Genomic DNA, 25,201 nt, shown 5'->3' on the forward strand with positions numbered 1-25,201 from the left:
TGTGCCATGCCCCTTCCTGGGTGCGGTTGGGTTTCCTCATATCCCTCGTATCCCACAGATCCCTGACTGTTGTACTGACTCCTTGGGACTACTGACTTTCAGCTTTCATACTGCCCAGGCAACCGGACTGGTTTAGAGCAGGCTCAGGACCAGTGGAGCTCAAGGGCTATCTTTGTCCCCACCTTAGCCCACCCTGAACTGTGCTGTGCACTCTTGGGCCATAGCAGCAGATATTATTACACATTTATATGACTGTGGTGCCTAGAGGTGAATGCCCCATTGTGCCAGGCACTGTCCAAACATACAGTAAATGGCCATAAGATCTATGGGCCATTGCCTTCCTGGACTTTGTGAACCAGAAGTTTATCAATGGGTCAAGATTGGTGCCAGCTGCAAGAAATAAACCCTGTAACTGTCGGAGAGATGTTTAGTTGCACTTCATTAGTGCTTAGATTGAGCTTTGGATGCCACTAAGAGTCTCTGCCCTCCCCATCAGGCACATGCACAACAGTCTCTTTTTTGGCGTATGAGCTGTTCATGTGCAGGCGGTCAGTGGCATTAGTTGACATTATAAGCCACGTGATCTAGTCCATTGGTTCTGAAATGTTTTTCCTTCCTAAAATAGAGGTCCTCCCATGGACACCTCCCTTTCCAACCACCCATCCTCAGTTCCACACTTACATTAGTAGTAAAGTGTGGATCTACTCAGATTACAGGTAAAACCTTTTGTGTGTCCTGCAAATACAGCCTGGGGTCTGAAAATCAAGCCAGGTACCTTCCGGCTTGTGTATCATTGCCGGTCATAAAGATTCTGCAAGCCAAATTATGCCCCCGTTTCACCTATTCAAACCATTGTCTTTAAATAAGGCCCTCAGTTAGACCTGTCCCCCCTAAAGATGGTCCCTCCAGGTTAGGGTTGAGGTACACCAGCAGGCAGGTCTGGAAAATCTCGCTGACTGGGTCATACCTTTGAGCAAAATCCGTGTTTAAAAATGAGTCAAACACAAGTCCCTAAACACCTAAATAATCAAGTTATGACTTGATTCCACCTAATCTGGTGTATAGGTTTGGAAAGTATATTGGATCACTGTTTGGTCTGGTCGACGCCAGCCTACGGACACTTTCTGAAGGAGAGATGGGAACAAGAAATGGTAAATTCCCAGTGTGTAGCATGCATGTATGCTTTTTCCATTTCTTATGGCAAACTGTGATCTGAGATGGCAATAGCCAACTGTGGAAAAAATGATATTGCAACATGTGATGCATAAGCATCTTGAAAGTCTAGATGTGGCATTTGCTTTGGCTTCATGGAAAGCAGTTGGTAGATGGGGAGACAGGGCCTGATCCAAAGCCCCTTGAAGTCAGTGGGAGTCTTTTTTGTTGACTTCATTGAGCTTTGGATCATGCCCAGAAAGGGGACAAAAATTGGCAAAACAATGTGATAAAGTGGGTGTGACTTGGGAATCAGACAGGCAAGAGGCTATAGCAGAAATCAGAAAGGGATGGAAAATGCACGTGCATCATGTGATCAGTTCTAAGATCAGTGCAAGAGGCTGAGCAGTGAAGAATGGAAAAGAGTGGGGGGAGGTCAATATCACTTCTAGGGAAAATATTCACAATCATTGCATTGCCACGTATGGCGTAGACTTGTGCAGTGTATTAGTGATGATGATGACTAGTGAAGTGTTCAGCCTTTAAATCAGAACACAGTGGAGTGTTTAAAATTCAGCCATATGAATCGTGGTAATTTGAAAAGTCTTTGTTTTTCATTTTGGAGGGGGGAAAGAATCTTTTATGCAAGGCCTGTGAAGCTTTATCCAAATAAACAAAAATACAAGATAAGATTGAAATAGATACAGATCTAAAAATGAGCCCTTTGGGTCTTAACTGTAGCTATTGTATATGCGGACTACCTCACCCCAATTAAACAACAAAAGGAAAATTAATTTTGTCACTTGCAACCAGAACATATTCTTCTGCAGAAATAGTTTTTAAGGGGGAAAATGACTAATATTTTCAAAGCCAACCCTTTGTTTCAGAACCAGATTTACCTGCTTCCCACTGGGACTGTTTATCTTCACTCTCATTCACTATAAAATAAACTGCAGAAAACCCAAGACTGGTGAAATCTAGGATCTGCATATTTTTGTTAAAGAAATATAATCCCAGCTCACCTCCAGCTTTTCTCCCCTTCTTTCTCCCTCTGCTCCCCACACCTCCATGTGTTTGGTTTTTTTCCTCATGCTGAATCTTTGTCCACTATTGTTTTTAAAAGCCTTTGTTCCGCATTCAGGCTTCGGCAGGTGTAGGTCTTTGTTTAGGGAAAGCGCATGTCTCATTTGGGGGTAAATACTAGCTGAGGTGCTAGGTATCGGTCGTCAAGAGTGAAATGTGAGCATTAAACATACCGGCAGTAGTTCCCCACCATCATCCTGAGAATGCTCAGACGAGTGGGAATAGCTGGCAGACATGGGCGCCGACTTATATGGGCTCCTGGGGCTTTAGCCCCAGGAATATTTACAGTCAGGGGCTCTGCTCCACCAATAGTTGGAGCTAGGTTTCGCCCCTTTTAAATCCCAGCCGCGGCCGGGAGTCAGAGGGCTCTGGGCTGCCTGCAAGCGCGGGGAGCCCAGAGCCCTTTAAATCCCAGCCGCGGCCGGGAGTCAGAGGGCTCTGGGCTGCCTGCAGCCGCGGGGAGCCGAGAGCCTTTTAAATCCCAGCCGCGGCCGGGAATCAGAGGGCTCTGGGCTGCCTGCAAGCGCGGGGAGCCCAGAGCCTTTTAAATCCCAGCCGCGGCCGGGAGTCAGAGGGCTCTGGGCTGCCTGCAAGCGCGGGGAGCCCAGAGCCTTTTAAATCCCAGCCGCGGCCGGGAGTCAGAGGCTCTGGGCTGCCTGCAAGCGTGGGGAGCCCAGCACCCTTTAAATCTCAGCCGCGGCCGGGAGTCAGAGGGCTCTGCACTGCCCCAGGGGCAGGGAGCCCAGAGCCCTTTGAATCCCAGCCAGGGAGGCGGCTGGGATTTAAAGGGCTCAGGGCTCCCCGCAGCTGCCAGCAGCCCAGAGCCCTTTGAATCCCAGCCCCTGGCCGCTGATTGCCCCCTCCCCAGACCCTTGCCCCAACTGCCCCCCAGGACCCCCACCCCCTATCTAAGCACCACTGGTCCTTGTCCCCCGATTACCCCCTCCCGAGACCCCTGCCCCTACCTGCCCCGTGGGACCCCAGCCCCATCTACGCCTCCCTTCTCCTTGTCCCCAACTGCCCCCTCCGGAGACCCCACCCAACTTCCCCACAGAACCCCTCTACCTGTCCCCTGATAAACCTCCTGGACTCCCATGCCTATCCAATTGCTGCTTGTCCCCTGACTGCCCCTTCGAACCTCTGCCCCATCCAACCCCCCCTGCTCCTTGTCCCCAAATCCAACCCCCCCGCTCCTTGTCCCTTGACTGCCCCCCGGAACTCCCTACCCCTTCTCCAACCCCCAAACCGCTTACTGTGCCACTCAGACCAGCGTGTCTGGCTCCTGCAGCTCCAGACAGTTGCTGCCATGCTCCCCCATGGACCCCACAGCCCTCTCCCACCCCCAGCACCTGCCTTCCAGATTTGAACACCTCAAAATTCAGGAGTGCTCAAGCTCGGTTTGGGCAGCTTTTACTTCATTTCTCCTAAATCAGTTTCCCCTGCAAGGTGCCAACTGAAGGTGTTGGAGAACAGAGAGATCGGGTGGCCTCCTAATGCCTGGAAAAGAGACAAAGGCCGGAGGAGGGAGTGTCAGTGCCTGTGCGGACTTCTGGGAAGTGCACGGTATGGAAGGGAATGCTGTGATGCTTTGGAACAACTCCATACAAAGCCAGTCAGGACTCTGGGGGAGCCTCCTCTCTCTGAGCATACTGTCTCCAGGGCAAGAAGTTTACACCTTCCTGGGTCTGACCTCGGAGCATTCAGCATGCCCTTCCACATCATGCACTTTCCACAGCGAGTCTGCCCAGGCTGGTCCTGGGGCAACCAGAGGTCCCTGCACCCCAACTCCGCAGTCAGATGTGACTCTCAGCCAGACAGTAAAACAGAAGGTTTATTAGATGACGGGAACACAGTTTAAACAGAGCTTGTTGGTACAGAAAACAGAACCCCTCTGTCAGGTCCATCTTGGGGGGTGGGGCGCCCAGAACCAAGTTCTGGGTCTCTCCCCATTTCCCCAGCCAGCTCCAAACTGACACTCCCTCCTCTGGCCTCTGTGTCTCTTCCGGACAAGGAGGCCACCTGATCTTTGTCCCCAACACCTTCAGTTGGCATCTTGCAGGGGAAACTGAGGCACCCATACAGTATTCAGAGAAAATATTAAGGACATTCCCACTTCATCACAACAGGTGCAACAAAATATAATACTGTATATTGAAGCAGGCAAGTGCTGCTTCTGACTTTCCACTTTTAATTGACCTTTGTAATCTTGTGGCACTGATGCGTTGTAGCTTCATTTTATATCGGCTTAGAGGGCGGGAGCCGGGGGGCACCACCATTTTGGGCCCCACCAAAAATTATACAAACCTGCCGCCTATGTTGGCAGAGGGCTACAAGCCACTCACTGAGGTGTAAAATTGAATGGTTAGTAAACCGGACATCCATCAGGCACGATGGCAAATCTCAAGGGTGTGTCATGGCAGCCCTTGTGATTTCTAGGGGATGGTAGAAATATAAAGAACAGATTACTCCCCCTTTAATAGAACACTTAGGGTAGGATTTGGGCACCTAACTCCATGAGGCTGCTTAGAAAATCTCTGTCTTAGAGTGGTCCCGGTTTAAAACATTGGGGGGACCTCCACCTATTTGTACACAAAGAATTTCCCTTCAGTTTGACACAGACACGAAGATAGACCACCACCACTCCAGTTTCATACAAATTCCCCACAAAGAGCAAGCCCTTTCTTTTCTATCTCAAATACTTCATCTACTAGCCTTGGGCTAGAAAACATTACTCAGCTCTGCGTTAGCCCGCAGGTTGTGGGCATTATTTCACCGTTTCAAGAACATTTCCATTTGGCAAAGTTTTACAATTACTGACCTTCAAATCAAACCTTTTGTTATGGTATTAAAAATCACAGCCCTAAGGGAAATGTATTATTTAGAATTGTTAATTCCTGTATTGAATATTGTTTACAGACTAACAGAAAAGCTGAGCATTCACGTGTACTGAGCCCATCTCTTGCTATGAGCACTGGATGGGCACCCTGGTAACTATACATTGAGCTGAAACTATACTATGTAAGCACCTATAGATTGCCAGTTAATGGAGAGAGAGACTGGCAAACATCCTGGGGACAGACTTGTTTTTGGCCAGTGGTTAGCACTGCACATCTTGATCTTCCAAGGAAGAAACCCTGTCAAACAGTCTGGTCCCGCCCCTCTTTTGTCGCTTCGACTTAAAAAAGAAGCAATACAGGATGAGTTGGGTGTAATTCTAGTAGTTGTGAGTGAATTCAGTTCAGCTTGGCTGATACACAGCGCTGGCAAAACTCCAGTGCTGTCTCAGAAACCTTTTTCATGTCAAAGGAATCACAGACCTTGGAGCTATAACTACCTTTTCCCCAAACTGATGTGTCTAGTCTTCAGAAAGTATGTGTGGGTTTAACTCACCAGTCCCTCCCCCAGATGGAGGAGACCAGGCTGATTACCAAGCAAGGGACACCTGCTTGGTAAAGGTACCAATGGATAGCTAGTTTTTTGAGACTGATGGTACAGTACAGTATTTGCTATGAGAAGAGGTTGCATTGGACATTCTGTCCCCAGCCAGAGTGTGTGTGCATGTGTACGTAGTGGTGGCTGCAGCAGTAGGAATGAGGAGGGAAGATCCTGCCGTCTATTTACATTCATTCTGCACCTTTGGACTGTCCTTTTGTACCAGTGCATAATGATCTCACATCATTGTGTTTTGATGCCATCACCACCACTCACTGATGCAGCACGGTGACTGGAAAAGACAATGTCATTGCAAGAAGAATGCACAATATCATCACAGTGTGACATTCCATCATGACCCATCACTTTCAGTGTTGCATTAAATATATTTGGGATAGTGTAAATCAGTTTGGAACAGACCCAGTTCAGGTCTCTATTCAAGAAAGCACCCCTATGCAGAAAAACATTTAGTCATACTTAAGTCCTTTCCTGTATGAGGGCAAGTTTTTCTCTGACCCACAGATTTGGGGATAAGAGGGAACTTTTCCTGCTGCAGCTGGGGAACAGTGGTGTTAGTAGCTGCCAGAATGGGGAGCTGAGGTTTCCCTTTATTCTGATTACAGAGAGAAGATTTTTTTAAGGTAGGTAGATGACTATAAAATCTTTATTTTCATAGCTGTGTGTTTGGGGTTAGGGTTTCATAACCAATATCACCTCAAAGATTCCCCATTTCTCTCCCCTCCCCCCGACTTTTCCCCTCCTAATTTCCTCCTGCCAAGTGTTGCAATCACATTTCTAACTAAGCTTGTGAACGTGTCCTTATTCGCCAGAGGGATTGCTGATGAGTCTCATAACAGTTCTGTCCTCCAGTCTCAGCAGGAGCCATCGCCACAGTACTCCCAGCTGTGGAGACTGAGTGAGTAGGACTCCAATGCAGAGAACATTCCGAAGCAATAATTTTGAAATGTGAATTGTTCTTGGCTTTTAGTTTTTCAAAAGGGAGCCAGCTGCCTTATGTTGTTTTTAAAATAAAATGTATTAAATCATTCCAGTATTTTAGTTACTATGGAAAATCAGAGTTTAAGGGGTCACCTCCACCACAGATGGATCCAAATCTCCATTGACTTCATTTGGATGAAGGCCTGATTATGAGACATAGGCATCAAGGGGTCTCTTCGATGCCTGCACAGAATCTAATAATACAAACAGGAGTTGCATATTTATATGGGAGGGAACAGACATGTAGGAAATAGCAGTGAAGTGGTGTTACTTTGTTTGGGGTTAGATAGCGGGAAACTGAAGTTGCCATTTTTAGACACTTTAATGCAGAATAAATAAAACCTTTATGTCAGTGCGATGCAGTGTCCGTTTGACACAGGCCAGCCAGCATGCAGATCAGAAGGAATGGTTCATTTCTTATTCTAGCCAAGTTAAAGCCCTGCATAATGGTGTTATAGGATACCAAATGGATGCTGGGAGATTGGAGTGGTTCCACACCTAAGAAAAAAAATTCTGACATGGCTCTTGTAAACCTCTCAGTCTGTCTGTTCTGGAACCTGGGGTCATTTGGAAGCATCACACTACAAGGGCTGTGGTCTTTCAACTCTCCATGCTTTTGAACAGGAGAATCACGGGAGAGAAGCAGGGAATGTTTAAGGAATTTTTAAATCTACTTTTTCCCTCAAGAAAAGAGCACATTAAAGTAAGTCTTCAGAGTGAGAGGCTTGATGTGCGGTCGGCTAAATTTCTGATACAGTCCCTAATGGGAGCATGCCCCATAGACTTCCTAGGAAGCTTCAGAACTTGAAAGATGTCTCCATATCTGAGCAGCATTTACAACTGGAGTGATGGGTTCCCCCCACACCATCATCAAACACACACACAGAGCTACCAAAATATTGTAATGATCTACTTGAGGTAGAGGCGTCTACCGAGGGGAGGTGGGCTTTGAAAATCTGCCCTGTGAAACACAGGGGAGACCAGCAGGCATAGCATATATGTCCAGAGAGAGATACTTCAGAGAAGGCCAAATCTGTGTCAGACCCAGCAAAAAAACATTATTCTCTATAGTTAATTAACCCTTTTCCTGCCCTGACAAAGGAAAATATACCCCATGATCTCATGAAAAGGAAGTGAATGCAGGGAGTCTCAGCTTCTGCTGCACTGTTCCTGTGTATCCACCATGTGAGAAGGTGTTGAGCCTTCTGGGAGATTCTGGATTCTGCTGATTCACTGTTGCAGGTGCCTCATTAACTCCACCTAGATATAAGAAAAAGAAGAATCTGGCAAGCGAGAGGACCTGAGTGGTCCTGAGATAAAGCTAAGAGCAGCCATGCCAAGTGAAGAGTTCAGGAGGGGTGTATGTTTGGACTGTATCCTTGGTGCTCTAATTCCACAAATCAGCTTCTGTACATTGCTGAAAACCAAGTAGATGTCAGTTTCCAGAGGAGAATCATGCTAATGAGCAGCAGTCTGAGCTGGACTGAATCTTCCAGTTGAGATGTGTATTGCAGGAGGTTATCCCAGTGAGGAAAATCCAAGATGAATCGTTTACACACAGATGGGCCTCGGCTAATTTCTGACATGCACAGGCAAGATGTGCTTCTGTTTGAAAACAGCCATGCTTACTCCTCTATTTTTCACATAATACGGAAATAACAAACTGTTTCCAAAGCAAAAGGCTCCACTGTTTGTTTCCACAGAGCATTTTCTCCCAAACAAAGTTTGTTTCCCCTAGAGTCTAATTATCACCTAAGAGACGTTAACAGCCCAATCATTGAAACTTCCAAAAGGTTTTGATCAAATATAAGTAAGATATAGTTTGTATTTTGCTGCCCCGTATTCCAGGAGCAGCTGGTCTCCCGAGGTAGCAAGTGTGGACCAAATTAATGAATTTAAATATGCTTCTGTTAGATCTTTTAATCATAAATGTAATTGCAACTGGTAGTCTTTTCAGTTTTTAAATATAGAGTCTGTGATTGGATTTTTTTTTTTTAATGTGGTGATGCCCCTTCTTTCTGCAGGGAGTCCTCTAGCATGAGGACCTTGTTCTCATGAACTGTGCATTATGAATCTCTGCTGTACTGATGCTGTTAATACTAATTTCTACATTAACTGCCCCCTTTCTGTCCCTCCCAATCTCTGCTTGTACTTCTCTGTTACCTCTGGGCTGAGAATATACATGCAGTGACAGGCACATCCAGCTCCAAGCACTGATTGGGAGATATTTACCTTTGTTTTCATCTCAGGTTCAGACACATGCATTTCTTGCCAGCACTGGTACTTGTCTGTAGGCTGACTGGAATAGCAGGAGGCATCCAACCCAGCTTTTCACTGACAGAAGGAAGCACTAGTAAGGGGAATTCCACCACTCCCAAATCCTACAATTGACTAGTCAGATGGCACTTTTCTCTGCTTGAGTTAATTGCGGCAAAGGGGAAACATCATCAAGCTAAATGAAGCAAACCAAGGGAGTGCCGCCTACATATTCTGTGATGTTAAACATTTTCCAGGTTCCCTCCTTTAATACATATTCCTTGTTTGAGATGAGAAAATTGAGATGTGGGGGTCTAAGAGCCTATACAAATACTCAGAGAAATGGATCTTAATGATCCTGCTATCGCTCAACTTCCATTGGCCTAAAACTCAAAGACAAATTCCTATACAGAACAGACAATTAGGGGATTGGATGACTCAGGGAATTAGTGACCTAGCAGATGTAGAGCTTCTTATAACAAGATCATCAGCTCATAGCCTGGTAGGGACTGAAATCCATTACACTCTCAGCAATTTGATGATATATGTGAAAGGGTTGATGATCTTAGCCCACTAGGACCCAATAGGCATGTATTCACATCTCAGAAAGGGCTACAGATGTAAACCATTATATTATGACAAAACCCACCAATTCAGGGAGGACTAGTTGTTGCCTTTCTTCATGGTTTCAGCAGAGAGATGAAGGCCTTGGCTACACTTGCACGTTATACCGCAATAAAGCCTCTCAGAGTGCTCTACCTTACTCCCCGTCCACACTGGCAAAACACATAGAGCGCTCTGGCTCCCTGGCTGGAGCGCTCTTGGTATTCCACCTCGGTGAGAGGATTAACAGCTGTTGTGTATTGGGTGAGGTGCTAAAGTGCCAGTGTAAATGAGAAGTAACGACTGTGTCCCATTAAAACTGGAAATGTTAACATAACTTGAATCACAGTGGCACGTACTAGAAGTTATACTGGAAAGGAGACTGTGTGCAGAGAATCACTCTAGGAGGATGCTCTTGTCTTGATTGCAGTGCCTTGTCTTGTCAGCAAAGCGTGCTGTTGGTTCCCAGTTGTGCTGTGACTCCGGATGAGCCTGCATGCTGATCTCTGTCGGATGGCACTCTGGCATTGCTATCCTGCAGCTGAGACCAAGAGAGGAAATGGAAACATTCAAAATTGTTTTTTTCCCCTGCATCCAATTAAATTAAATCCCACTTTTGACCTTAATATGTAAGACACATAGCAAATCCCATGAGAAGTGAAGTTAAATGTATTGTAATAATGAGAGATTCTACTCTCTCTTGCTCTGTATTGAGTGCTACAGTGTTGTCAGCTTCAAGAATTCGAAGAAACAAAGTGCCCTCTAGTGGATGTCTGGTGAAATAATATTGTCGCTGACCAATGCTTCAATTTTAGATCTGTACTTTACATGCACTGTTCATTGTACTGTGTGGAAGAGCTAGGTTTTCAATTTATGCTGTAACACTGGTGTGCTTCTACCATTGTAGAAGCAGGAAAAATAGTTCCCTCTGCACTTTTTCCGGAGGAGGCAGAGGGCTGTCTGCAGTGAGTCACTGAGGGGAATTGTTTTGTGGAATTGCAGAATTAACTTTTAAACACAAGATTCAGAGGCACTTAATGGAGATCCAGGGGAACTAGATGATCTTTCAGTCAAAGTATCAAAGCACCTACAGTTCCCATTTGAACAGCAGGTTAAACCATAATGTGTATTTATTAATTAAAAAAAAAAAGTTAATCTGTTTCCAGGACATTTATTGATTACAAAGTTATTTTTTTAAATCATGCAGACCCCATCAGGCATGCAGCTGCTTTCCGTGGTAATCATGGTGAAACGTTCACAGCAATATTGAATCTTGAATTCCGTCAAACTGAGTCCGACTTCCAGGACCCAGGTGTGCTCTGAACCTGGAGAGAGGAGTTCATTCACCCCGCAGGGAAATTCTATTGGAATATCTCCTCCCTGCTGTCCAACTAGCCAGTTGGCTTTCCCTTTCCAATTGCTGACCACCAGTAGGTTCTGGGCTCGTTTCTGACTGATGCCTCTTTTCCTCTCATCAGTGGTTGTCCAGCACATGAGACTTCCCCACTCTTGCAGCCTCCTGCAGTGTGTTGCCAACTCCCATGATTTTATCACAAGTCTCAAGTTTTATGGTGTTTTTCTTAAAGCCTCAACTCCTGGAGGCAAGTGAGAACATGAGAATTACAGCTTTCATTTTTTTAAAAGTGAGTTTCTAGCCCACGTGGTTAGAGAGGGAAGTTTGGGAAATGGCTCTGAAACCAGAAGGCAAAGAAAAAACACCCACCAAGTATAATTTTTCAATAATCTCATGACACTTGAACACATGAGGATGGCAATGCTGCTCCTGAGGCCCAAAGGAGGGAGGATATTTGGTCCCTTCCTGAGTCTTTAGATCCCAGTCCCAAGAATTACTACAGTATCAGAAAGCAGAATGACCTGCCCACCAAAGGGCAGTGGTAGTGGCCCTTCCCTGCTACAACAGCTCTGAGTAATCTACACAGGATCAGGGAACTCCCCAGAAATCCTAGAGAGGGAGCTAAGATCTCTCACGGCTTCCGTGCCACCTGTATGCAAGGCATTGTGGGGCTTCACGTCATAGCGCATAGTTCCTAGGGAGTCTCTGAAACACCTAGTACGGTCCAGGCCTAATGATGTGCTGGCCTCCCCCTGCAGCTTAGTGCTCAGCTCTTGCAGCAGGTAGTGAGGAGTATGCTGCCTCCTAGTTCCCACCTGTCAGGACACTGGCATTGGGTGTCAGCAAGGTGAACATTGAGCACGCAGGAGAGACAGGCTACAGAGAGATGGGGGAAATCACGATCATCCTCAGCTGCTGAGATCTGAAGCATGTTCCAGGCAAGTGGAGTCTCTGAAGAATTTAGCTGCCAAAATCTCTGCTCAGCTTGTATAAACTGAGATATTTCAAAGGTTTACAACTTGGCCAAATTTGGGCAGTTTGTCACAGAAACAACAAAAGGCATATCATTGGCACCAGGGGAATTCCCTGCCAAATTTCAAGTGTCTTCTCCAAAGCATGGAGCTTCTCAATGAAACAACTGGAAGATTTCTTTTTAACCTGGGCAAAGCTATGTATTTCAGCCAGTCTCAGAAATAGCTGAACCATTTTTGCTGAAACTTTAAAAAAATAAATAAAAAAAAATCCAACTATTAGACTTCATTCAGTTAAAGTGCAAATTGCACAAAATTACTAACACCGCATAGGTCCTTTACCCAGGTGGTTACAAAGGGCATTGACAATACGCATATAAAGAAATTAAAACCTTACTTAAAATTTAAAGAAACATACAGATAAATGCAATTGTACAATGTATTTGTGCTGACTAATTTACGGAGATTTTCAGAAGTGAAGATAGAAAGTAATTGGAGAGCATCTTAAGAGGGATGTGACAATACAGGCTTCTGCCTTCTTGTCACCCTAATGTCCTAACCAAAGGTGGGATAACCGCATCTTTTATACACCTTTTCTTATTCCACCCACCTTGTCTGTGACCATATCTGACCAAGTTTGAGCCCTTTGCCCATGTGTGGTATTTTGGTTTACCATAATTAGATTTCCCACCATTGAAACAAGCCAATCATTTGCATCAATCATTTTCCCAGTCGTTTTGATAAATCAATGCAGTTAGCTCCATGGTTACCTTGTTGCGAAACATACCTAAAATCTGTTATTTTCAACTTATTTATGCAATTCTGCAGTGTACTTATTCATTTGTGGTTTATTTGTTTATTCCAAAGCACATATTGCTACATTTCATGAATTTAGGCCAAGCACTTATGCCAACTTACGCTAACAACCAGGTCTCGCTAGGCTTTATGCTAATTCTTAAACCTTAATATGTATAGCAAAGCCTAATATACTTAGTCTTTAGTTTCTTCTACTTGTATTAGAGCGTTTATTAAATTCCTATAAGCATTCTTAACATTTGTAGCATAGAGATGATGGGTCAGTCAAAAACATATCCTTTGGGTGTGGCACCTACATGCTTATTAGAGATATGCCCCTTCCAAGATCAGGTCAGGAGTTACAGGTTGATGAGCCTGAAGCAGAAACCCAGGATGGAAAATTGCAACCTGAAAGCTTTAAATTTTGGCTAAGTTATACGCAACTGAAAACAGGTTCTTATAATGGAAAGTGTTGGTCAACCTTGAAAGTAGGCAGCACTACCCACACGCCTATAATATATCCCTGCTATGGAATCCTGTAGGGCGGTTCTAAACCGCAGCTGAAAAGAGGTGATCATCTATTAAATTGTATTGGGCCTGAGTTTTATTTATACTCAGGTCCCTTTGCACCATCCTGGCAGTGCAAAAGGACCTTGACGTGGATTTAAATGTAACATACTCCCATTTTAACCTCTGTGCTGGCAGAGTTGTGTAAAGGGGCCTTTGCCTTAACGCAGTTTGAAAGCTTGTTAGACCTGATTCTGGGTGATTTCTATGGAACTCTATTGAGGAGTGATATTAAACAGCAGTCAGTATTTCCTGGTCTTGTAGATTTCTTCATGCTGCTGAAATGGGTGAGATCTGGGCAAAGACTATAGTCTTAATATGAAAGATTGTGAGGTTTCAGATGTGAAGCAAGAGAGTTCAGTTTGGCCAGCCTGGGAATCGAATGTAAATTCACAAAGAAGCGAACAAATTCATTTCCACGCATCCCTTCAAAAACGTACATTCTAGCATTTAGTGCTTCATATTGCTTTCTGGGAGACCCATATTCAGGTAAAAGATTTCATCTCCCAGGTTCCTTTTGGGCATGTGTTACTCTACAGCAATCCCTGTGACTGATTTAGGGCTGGATTGTGACTAACGCTAATGTGTGTGCACAGGGGAGTCAGTTCCTCCAACACACACACACACACACACACACACACACACACACACACACACACACATGCAGCGTCTCCTCACATCATGTCACAGGTGCAGGAGGAAGAGCAGTGGTGAGGAGTGGGCAGAGCCAAGGTGCCACCTCTCCAAAATGTGCTGCCCAGCGGAGCTGAGACAGAATGAGGGGTCAATAGTCTACGATAAAAGCCTGTAGCAAAGTATTTTCCCCTTCAACTCCAGGAGCCATGGGGAACAGGGGAAGAATTGTGACGCCTTCATTCACAGTCCCTCCCTGGGTTTCCTCACAGAGCACCACAACTGCACTCCATCCCACACTCAAAGCCTTAAGCCTCAATCTAGTCCTCCTGGAGCAGCATTGACAATCATAGAAGAAAATCCCATGCGATCTTCACATGGAAAAATGGTGGCAGCAATGCAGGGTGTTCACAGATGGGCAAGGGATGCAGGGATCCTGCATGGGTGCAGAGAATTCTTCAACAATGAAACAAGATCAGAATCCAACCCAGCACAGCTTCTTCGAGAAGTCCTGTGGAGGCACACAAATCCAGTGCGAATTTGATTGTTGATTGCCTCAGGGGAGACGAGGAAGAAACTTCCTAAGGGCTGGTATCCTGTAAGTGCTTACTGCAGAATTTCTTTCACCTTTTTTTGAAGCATTGAGTTCTGGCCCCTTGTGGTGTTTAGATGTGCTTGTAATTATTAGAACTGGGAGCACTGGCTGTTGGGAATCTGAAAGGACAGGAAACGGGAAGGAGGGGGGGAGGAGTTGAGGAGGCAGAGTGAGAGTTACAGAGGGTGCAGCAGCAGCTTGGTGAAGAGGTTTCCACTTTAAAAATAAAGTCCTGTTGAAGTTTGTTAGTACCTTGCCTGGTTGATACAACATCCCTGTCAGGTGCTGGGATAGATGGATCACTTGTCTGATTTGGAATGGTTATTTCGATCTTCCTAGAATTATGTAGCTAATTAATTTAGCAGTCATGTTACATAGTTCCCTCAATGTGGTGATTCACGCACTGGAATGATTGTTTTTGTTACCTAATTAGTTATCGTGATAGTTTCTGCTGGCCTGCTTGAAATGGACTGTGGCTACCCAAGTTGGCAGACAGAAATAATGCTATTTGCTGTAATTATCTCGTGTGCTCCATATTTTTTTTTAAGTAATTAAAACCTTAATTTCCCATTCAAATCATGCTGTGGTGTTTTCAGGCTAAAGCAAAAGAAGTTGAAACCAGGAATTGACCACCTGTTTCCACATCAGCAATTTGTGAAAAATAAGTACGATGCCCATAAAGTCTCCACAATGGGTATTAGTTGCTGTAATAGAATAATGAATAGTGTGGCTGCAGTCAATCCACAGTCCTTCCCGTGTGCCTAGCAATCCCCTTTACAGTTTTAAGAACAAATTGTGAACCACACTTTCACCATCTCTGTAAATGTTGTGCATCATACGGAGTACTGTCCTGATGTAGGATCAGATGTTGTACAGTGCATGTCCATTGATGGATCATTTAGATAAGGTCTGGAAGTGGTGAGGAGGGGAGTGTTCCTTCATCCTAGGAAATAGTACCTTTTAGACAGAAGTTGTCCATTTTCCTACTCCTGCTACTGTAAGGAAAAATATTTTCTTACTATTAAAGACTTGGACAGGGGCACACCATAGCTGTCTTTAAGACAGGGTATTGTTTCAGCAACATAGGGATGTTTTATTGTGCTGAAGACAGATTTTTTCCCCCAACTAATCCTGGTGCCTACAGCTGCTGTCTAGCTATCACTCCCTAAAAGGCAGGGAAGGAACTTCTGAACATCTGTAACAGCTACATTAAGTGGTGTGGTTTATTGTAGAATTATGGATGATGATGGCTGGATTACTAAATTGTAAATCAATCAACGGCACGCTGACAATATCCTAAACCATGAAAGTGAAAGAGATGCAGTGATTTGCTGCACCAACTGGTGACCTCTACATTCCCAGTCATTTTTATTTATCATCATTTTGAGACAATTTCAACCCTACATAAAGATGAATGTAAAAAAAAATTGATGTAAAGATCAAGTTTTGTTGCCGTGAATAGTGACCCTGTGATGTTCTGGGTTGCAATTCAGACCAGTGAATGGTTATATCACCGCCTGCCTTGTAACCTAGGGTGCCTCTCAAAGCTTTGGTGTTGTAGCTCACAACCTGGGCCTACGAGCATGCAGGTCACACCCTGAACGTCTATGTGCTAGACAGCCCTGGGACCGCAGCTCTGACCACAGCTCCACTCTGGCTTCCACTTGCAGGGTGCCTCCAGCACCCCCGTTCCCGAATTTCCCCAAAACAGCATGTTCTGCACTGTCATGCCTTCTCCTGGACAGCTCAGAGAAATAATATAGTTAGTTTGTTCCTCTAAAGCAGGTGTGGGCAAATTTGTTGGCCTGAGGGCCACATCGGGGTTGCAAAACTGTATGGCGGGCCGGGTAGGGAAGTCCGTGCCTCCCCAAACAGCTTGGCCCCCACCCCCTGGCTGCCCCCTCCCACTTCCTGCCCCCTGACTACCCCTCTCAGAACTCCCAACCCATCCAACCCCACCTGCTTCCTGTCCCCTGACTGCTCCGACCCCTATCCACACCCCCGCCCCCTGACCAGGCCCCCAGGACTTCCACACCTATCCAACCCACCCTGTTCCCAGTCCCCTGACAGCCCCCCCAGAACCTCTGCCCCATCCAGCCACCCCCTGCTCCCTGTCCCCTAAGTGCCCCCCGCGACTCCCTGCCCTTTATCCACCACCACCACCACCACCCCCCATGCCGCTCAGAGCAGCAGAAGCTCGCAGCCCCGCCACCCGGCTGGAGCCAGCTGCACTACCCACGCGATGGCATTGCTGCAGGGCGATGGGACAGCAGGGGAGGGGCCAGGGGGCTAGTCTCCCCCAACGGGAGCTCAGGGGCCGGGCAAGACAGTCCCGCAGGCTGGATGTGGCCCACAGGCCGTAGTTTGCCCACCTCTGCTCTAAAGACACAGAACACATCACAGTTTATTAACGGAGAATAAACAGACCTTCCCTTTAAACTTAGCATTGTGTTGGTTTGTGGTAAAAAGGAAATAAATGTATTAACAACGGGACATAGGTTAAGTGATGCTAAGGAAAAGGAACAAAGTTAAAAGGGTTACACTCAAAAGTCTAAAACTTAATCTAGCAAGATCCAGGCTTGTTCAAGATACTGTCTCTCACCAGTCATTTTTCTTCCCAGCCATGGCTGACTCCCTCAGTCAGGACCTTCACGAAAGCACCAGGTGCTGGCTTCCCTTTCTTCTTAGATGAAAGGTCTTTTCCTAAACAGGTTTTTTACGTATATTCCGTACCAGAGACTTCAGCCACCCACTGCATTGAAAGGATCACACAGCCATCGGTGGTTTTAAACCACTGGTACCCAGGATTTTGCATACCTAACAATCCAGTTCCAGTTCCAAGGTTGTAGCTGCACAGACAGGATTTAGTTCAAGTTGTACAGCTGATTCTTTTGATCTGGTGTTTAAGTGCTTTCCCGTGCAATTAGAGGAACAGTATTAGACAGTGGCAGCTCAAAGTGATCTTAAAGGTAAAAGTGATTCATTAGTGGCTCTGCTTCCTTTGGGATTATCTGGTGTCTGTTTGTCGGCATCAGCTGCTCCTGAGCTGGCAAGCATTAATGAATTCAGAAGAAGATGCTCTGATCCTCTCTGTAGGCCACACCATCATTGTGTGCAAGAAAAGTGAACATCATTGCAGGCACCTCCCCTTGTCTAAATCAGTGCAGGGTATCTGTCTAAGGGAAGGAAGGACCAGGTGTCTTGCTTGTTGTTAACATGTGCCTTTAATTTGCACCATTTGGGATGTTAGTTCAACTGTAAATTGCATTGCTGATCTGGGGTTGTTCTGTCTCACTAGCAGTCCAATGCTGCTTGCAGGTGTTGTGCAGCTGAGCTCTTTGGGTTTGGATTCTCCTAGTAGATTGCACTGTATGTGGTCTCTGAACGGGTTGCACTGCTCATTGTGGTCTCTGTATTGACAATACATTGGTTTTGTGTTACTCTGGCTGGCTGGGAGTTGTAGTCAATTGAGGGTGATGGATGCTTGGTGCTTTTCATTCTTATTTTTCAAAGCTGTGTCAGCATTTTGATTCTGTTTCTTGAGTTTTCTCCAGCACTGTCACCTGGGAGAATGGGATTTGGATTTGAAGCACCTTGCATTTTTCTTCCTACTTAGAGCTCTTTCTTATACGGTAGTAACTTCCTTGATTGTCCCTGTCCCCCCAAGATTAAGAGCCCAATTCACCTTTCACTTAAATCAATAGACTTAGAGGGGAGTTGAAACAGTCCCCAAACAACTCTAAGAAGATGCAAAAATTTGAGGCATTTGCATTGAAGCTCCTGATACAAAAAGTGTATCTCTTCAAGTTCTGACAGGCAGACTGCTGAACAATTATCCTAAGTGGTAGCTCTGCATTGCCTAGTCTTCCAGCCTATCTTACTACCCCCTTTACTCTTTTTCTGTCCCTCCCAAATATTTCCTCATGATTTATCCATAACACTTCATGCAGAAACTTTTCTTACCCATTGCACTGTTGCTCTAGAAACGTTCCTTGAGTGTGTCTGCCTGTGATCCATGAGTCACTCAGAGAGCAGGGCTAACTTGCAGTTTAAAGGAGAATGGAATTTCCAGTGTAGCAGCTTTGTTTGTCACTGATCTAGACAAGGTACCTTTGCATATTTCATGGCTTCTGCTTCCTCTTCATTTTTGCATTATTTCAGCTTGCTGCTAATGTGCCTTCTCTGTGGCAGACTCTAGAATGTGCATCCTTCTCATAGACTCACAGGCCAGAAGGGACCATTGTGATCGTCTGTCATCTAGTCTGACCTGCTGTGTAACACAAGCCATAGAACTTCCCCAAAATAATTCCTTGAGCAGATGTTTTACAAAAACATCCAATTTTTATTTTAAAATTGCCAAATCAACCACAACCCTTGGTAAATTTGTTCCAATGGTTAATTACTCTCACTGTTAAAAATGTACATCTTATATCCAGTCTGAATTTGTCTAGCTTCAACTTCCAGCCATTGGATTGTGTTATATCTTTCCCTGCTGTATTGAATAGCCTGTTATTAAATATTTGTTCCCCAAATAGATGGTTACAGACTGCGATCAAGTCTCACCCCTTAACATTATTTTTGTTAAACTAAATAGACTGAGCTCCTTGAATCTATCACTATAAGCTGAGTTTTCTAACCCTTTAATCATTCTCATGGCTCTTCTCTGAACCCTCTCCAATTTTTTCAACATCCTTTTTGAATTGTGGACACCAGAATTGGATGCAGTATTCCAGAAATGGTCGTACCAGTGCCAAATACAGAGACAAAATAAACTCTTCTACTCCTAACTGAGATTCCCCTGTGTCACACTGGGAGCTCATGTTCAGCCAACAGTCCTCCATGACCCCCAAATCTTTTTCAGTCACTGCTTCCCAGGATAGATTCCCCCATTGTATAAGTATGGCCTATGTTCTTTGTTCCTAGATGTGTACCTTTTACATTTAGCCAGATTAAAACACGTTTGCTTGCACACAAAGCGAACTACATTGCTCTGTCTCAGTGACCTGTCCTCTTCATTATTTACCACTCCCCCAATATTTGTGTCATCTGCAAACTTTATCTATGATGATTTTGTTTTATTCCAGGTCATTAAAATAATGTTAAACAGTATGGGGCCAAGAACAGATCCATGTTGGAGTCCACTCAAAACACATCTGTTCAGTGATGATTCCCCATTGTGACAAAGTTCCTCCTCTACCTTGGTGGGTCCTGCGCTTATTGGCGGATTTGCTCGCCTCAGAGATCTTCCCCTCTGGTGGAACCCACAGTCCGGGTCAACTCCCCCTGTGTCTGATAACACTTGTACTCTTCAGTCCTCCAGCAGCACACCCTCTCACTCTCAGCTCCTTGCTCCTCTTGCTCCCAGCACCTCACATGCGCACCACAAACTGAAGTGAGCGCCTTTTTAAACCCAGGTGCCCTGATTAGCCTGCCCTAATTGATTCTAGCAGCTTCTTGATTGGCTGCAGGTGTTCTAATCAGCCTGTCTGCCTTAATTGTTTCCAGAAAGCTCCTGATTGTTCTGGAACCTTCCCTGTTACCTTACCCAGGGAAAGGGGACCTACTTAACCTGGGGCTAATATATCTGCCTTCTGTCACTCTCCTGTAGCCATCTGGCCTGACCCTGTCACACCGTCTACAATTACATTTTGAGATCTATCATTTAGCCAGCTTTTAATCCATTTAAAGTTTCCCATGCTTATTTTATATCTTTCTAGTTTTTTAATCAAAATGTGGTTTGGTACCAAATCAAAAGCCATACATAAGTCTTAAGTATATTAAGTCTTAAGTGATATTACTTTTATCACCCAAACTTGTAATCTCCTCAAAAATATTTCAAGTTAATTTGAGAATTTTATTAATTTTATTTTCAATAAACCCACATTGATTGACATTAATTGTATTACTCTACTTTAATTCTTTATTAAATGAGTCCTGTATCAGTTGTGCCATTTTCTTGCCAGCAATCAATGTCAAACTGATAGGCCTATAATTACCCAGGTCATCCCGTTTATCCTCTTTAAATATTAGCACAACATTAGCTTTCTCCAATCTTTGGAAATTCCCAGTGTTCCAAGATTTCTTGAAAATCTATATTAATGGTCTGTCCAGATCCTCAGCCAACTCTTTTAAAAAACTCTTAGATGTAAAGTATCAGAGAGGTAGCCGTGTTAGTCTGGTTTGTAAAAGCAGCAAAGAATCCTGTGGCACCTTATAGACTAACAGACGTTTTGCAGCATGAGCTTTCGTGGGTGAATGCCCACTTCGTCGGATGCAAGACGACGAAGTGGGCATTCACCCACGAAAGCTCATACTGCAAAACGTCTGTTAGTCTATAAAGTGCCACAGGATTCTTTGTTGCTCTTAGATGTAAGTTATCTGGACCTGCTGATTTAAAAGTTTCCAACTCTAGTAGTTGCTGATTATTATCCTTCTGTGATACTAATGGAATGGAAAGAGTGTTGTTATCATATGAAGAGACTACATCATCTGTAAGATACCCCACAATGCAGTGCTGATATGTAGGATCACCTATGGATGCTTGCCCATTGACTTCAGAAGCCTATACAATCTTAGAGTGACGTCTTGTGTCTTGGCTCCAAAAAGACCGCAGACCATCCTATTGTCCACTTGTTCCTTGCAGAATGTTCTTTCTAGTTTTCTGAATATTGAATCCCCAGTAAGGATCATCTGTCCTCCCTGGATGGTAGGAACACTCTTTGTGGGCAAGCTTGCTTTTCTTACAAGTTTGGCGAAGCTGCCATCCATGCCATCCATACATCTCTCCATTCCCTTGAACTAGCTGGATCTTGAGTGGTATCTTCTACAGTTTCCACATTGAGGACCTGGTGACATTTAGAAATTTATAGATGTCAAGAATTCATCCTCTTCTCTCTGATGGCCGCAGCCTGCCCATCCTTATGTATCTTCAGCTATGAAGAATGCCACTGTGACCTCTTCTTTCTGGTAGTTACAAACTGCCAGGCCTCCTTTCTGATTTCTCTCTCTGACTCCTTGGCGGACAGTTCTTTTCTTTCTTGAGTCAGAGGTATTGGTGTTTTCTGAATCAGGCAGTCTGGGAGCTTCTCTGATTCTCAGTAATGTCTCTACCTAGCCCTCCAATCCAAGAATCTTTTCCTCCAGCACAGCCACCAACTTGCACTTTATGCACAGAAAATCCCACCTGGTCTCAGGCAGGAAAGGAAACATGGCACATCTGTTGCAGGCACTGTTCCATCTCAGGTCATCTTAAAATCACATGTAGAGCTGAATTTATAAGGAAAGCCTCTCACATGTCCTCCGAAACTCTTGTTTCTGTTCTTCTGTTTGCAGCTCTTCTTTCTGAAATGTGCCAGTATTAAATGCAAAAGACTGTTTCAGCACACAGAGGATTCATTTTATTTGTCCAACGTGTATTTATATGTTTAAATGTATCTAGATTTGGCTTGACAGCCCTGGAAGCTGGAGCCCTGAAATTGTTGTTCTTTAGAACGGATATAGCATGGTTGACAGTGCAGATTTCCCTGCAGTACCCTTCCAGTGTGACTCTCTCCTGATGGAGAAGAGAAGAGAAGAGAGTAGTTCAGCCCTTCTGCAGGGACTGCAGCTTGTGATGGCATTTTCTGTATATGGACACTTGCCTCCTAGGCACTAGAAATGAGATCCTCAACAGATTCCATATACAGGAGGCCACTGTACAGATGGTAACTACTTTCATCCACTACCAATCCAGTGTGAATTCAAATCACTGTCACAGAGGTTGAAAAGCTCTGTGGCTCATTACCGGTCATTCAAGCCATATAGTGTTCTTCAGGGGTTGATTTATTTTTTAACTAAGTCTAATATAGAAAAAATAAATATACACAAGCCTGGTAAACCCCTGGTCATGCTGGTTTAGAACTAGCAGGGCTGTAATTTGTTTGTAAAAGTGTTAATACTGTCACTTTTTATAGTGCTAAAATGGACAGAAATGAAAGCCTCTGTTTATACAGCCACTTGAGTGAAGGCAGTGAAAATATTTTTTCAGAGAATGTAAACATTTTCCACCCTGAAATTTCCCATCGTATGATAGGTAGGGTATAATAAAAGCTGAAGAACGCAAAGAATGGAAAAAGAATTCCCACATTCCCACAATCTGTCCTGTGCCAAAATAGATGAAATTCTTCTTGAGATGAAACTTTCTCTTGCAATCTGTCAGCATTCAGATGTGCTATTGATCAGCTAGTTTACTATAGTCATTCAGAGATCACATCAAACTTCTTGAGACCTCCGAAATGTAATAAAAAGAATGCAGTTGGGTATTTGATTTTTAACTTGCCATCATCTTTGGTGCCTAGCTTGTGTAGAAGACACCATTTCCTAAGTGCGTGAGCAGTGAAGGGTTCTGATAATAAAGGACGGCACTTGCTCAGAAACATTACAGGTACCATTAGCTTTTAGTAGGTTCTGAAGCTCCAGAGGGTTTTGAAATGCCCTCTCCCCCCCCCCTTTGTGTGTATGGGCGCGTGCACTTGTATTTTGCCAATTCTGATCACATCTGTCACTTTGACAAATGAACTTGCAATTCACTCCTAAGGTTCATAACAACTCGTGTGTTTTTTAAATGAACTCCTTTTAGATAGATCATGCAAAAGGAACTCCTGTGCTTTCATAGCAACTGAATTCACATTTTCAAAATATCTTTGGTTTTTTTAACCACCTATCCATGTCCATTTGGTGTAGATAAATTAATTGAATTGTACTAACTGAGTTATAAAATAGTCATACAATGCTAGGATAGTGAGAACATCAAATATCTAGATAGATAGATATTAGTATACTCTTAGCAAATCTAAACTAGAGATGTATGTAGGACAGTATATTACCTACAAGAGGTCATTAATACTCCATGGCACTGAAATCCTAGGTAAAGCTGTATCCTTACGTTGTATATAGTGGAAATTACTTTTCCAGCTTCCATTCCTGATAGCTTAGGAGGAATTAATATCCAGCCATTCCTGTATTCAGGATGCTCCAACTAGAGTAACATTCTGCCAGTGTTGTCAGATGTTCTGCCTTTTGAAGGAGTCTCACTTTTGCCCCACAACCCTGAAGGGTGCAATGCCTCCTGGACGTCAAGACTGGCTAGATATGTTCTCCCTCCCCTCCAGTAGAAGCCCATGTTCCAGCCACCTGTTTCCTACACTGCAATTCTTCAGCCCTTATGAGTGCTGCTGAACAGGAAGGAGGAAGTGTAGAATTGGGCACCCTCAGTTTAATCTGAGAGAGAAGTAGAGACTGTTGGCCTGCAGTACCATCAGGCTCCCCGACACACACACTTAATACTGCAGAGGGTGAGGTAAGGACAGGGCCGTATGCGGGAATTTAAATTAGCTGCTTTTGGGGGGGGGCACATTAGAGCAGCTGCCAGGGGCTGGAGCCGCTGCTGGGGCTGGATTAATTTTAGATTAATATTGTGGGGCCCAGTGCCCCTGCTTGTCCCCCCCTTGTGCACGCCCCTGGGTAGGGACCTATCGGGGGAGAGTACGTGAAAAACAGGAGTGAGGAGGAGGAAGAGAGAGCCAAGTGGGGACAGACGCATGAGCAAAGGCAGAATTCCAGGCTTTCTTTATTATACATGTTAGATGAGCAAAAAGAGGCACAACCCAATGTTTTTCTCCTTTGCAGATCAGCTTGCAATAGGGTTCGCTCACTCTGAGCAGTTATGATAATATAATGACTGTGTATGCAGATACAAGGAATGTATCATGCTCAGATGCACATTTTTCCTACTGCCAGATTCAAAATGCAACATTGGATTATTCCAAGTTACTGCGACCCTCTCCCTCACTTTGGTTGGAACTGAATCCTTATGGCAGTTGGCCCTCTCTAGATCTGTACAAAGTCACAGGGAGGTTTCTGTTGGTTTGGTTTGTGTTGAGTTCTCGCCATAGCCATTACAGTCTTCTTTGAACCAGCCTGACGTATTTTAAACTGTGGCGAGGTGCCTGTGTATCCTTTCTGATGCAGACATCACAGGAGAAGTTGATTTGGAGCAATTTGTGTGGGTTCATGAGTGGCTGAGACGGATGAAAAAATGCTTTTTACAAAATAATATATTTTCTTTTTTCCTTCTTTCCTTCCTATTTAAAAAAAAAACACACTAAATTGTGGGTGCTTTTTTGCCTCCTTCCTTGTGCTCTCAGTATCTGATATCCTTTCTGCAATGTTTGCGAGGAGGAAGCCTTGTGGTTAACACACACACACACACACATTGTGCCATCTCTCTGGCATTCCAAAGTGACTTCTCATGTTACAGTGAAGGGCTGTGTCAGTAAGGGCCATGAAGCATTGATCATACCTCAGACTTTGTGAAATAAACAGGAAAAAACAGCTGAAGGTGTATGCCCTTCCTTTTGTGGTTTCTGTGGTTAGCCTGAGATAAATTCTCTTTCAGCCCAGTGTTAAATATTTCTGGTTATTACAGAGTCATAGGTAACTGAAACATCTGTGGTATTAGATAACAGAGTTTAATTTGTTGTAAAATAAGGAAATACAAGCCATGGATACTCACTGTAATAAGCAGCTACAGCTGTTTAAAAATCCCAAACATCAGACCCAAATAATATAAGATCCATTTCTGCCCTAAAACCCAGTGCTATTGTATACCAGCCTTTACTATCTGTTAAGATAATGCTGTTACACTTGCTGCTCTAGTTAAAGTTGTCAGCTCTTCCATTTTTAACTCTGTTCCTTCACTCAGTTTTTACATGTCCATAGCAA

The 25,201-nt window shown here is 44.4% G+C and overlaps 1 protein-coding gene across 1 annotated transcript in view; it reads left to right on the forward strand.

Annotated features, from left to right (window-relative positions):
* The window catches only part of HS6ST1 (heparan sulfate 6-O-sulfotransferase 1), a 266,609-nt gene that overhangs the window by 233,490 nt on the left and 7,918 nt on the right, over positions 1–25,201 (forward strand). The window lies entirely within an intron of this gene.

Source organism: Mauremys reevesii, linkage group 9 (genome assembly GCF_016161935.1).
Source record: "Mauremys reevesii isolate NIE-2019 linkage group 9, ASM1616193v1, whole genome shotgun sequence".
Lineage (NCBI taxonomy): Eukaryota > Metazoa > Chordata > Testudines > Geoemydidae > Mauremys > Mauremys reevesii.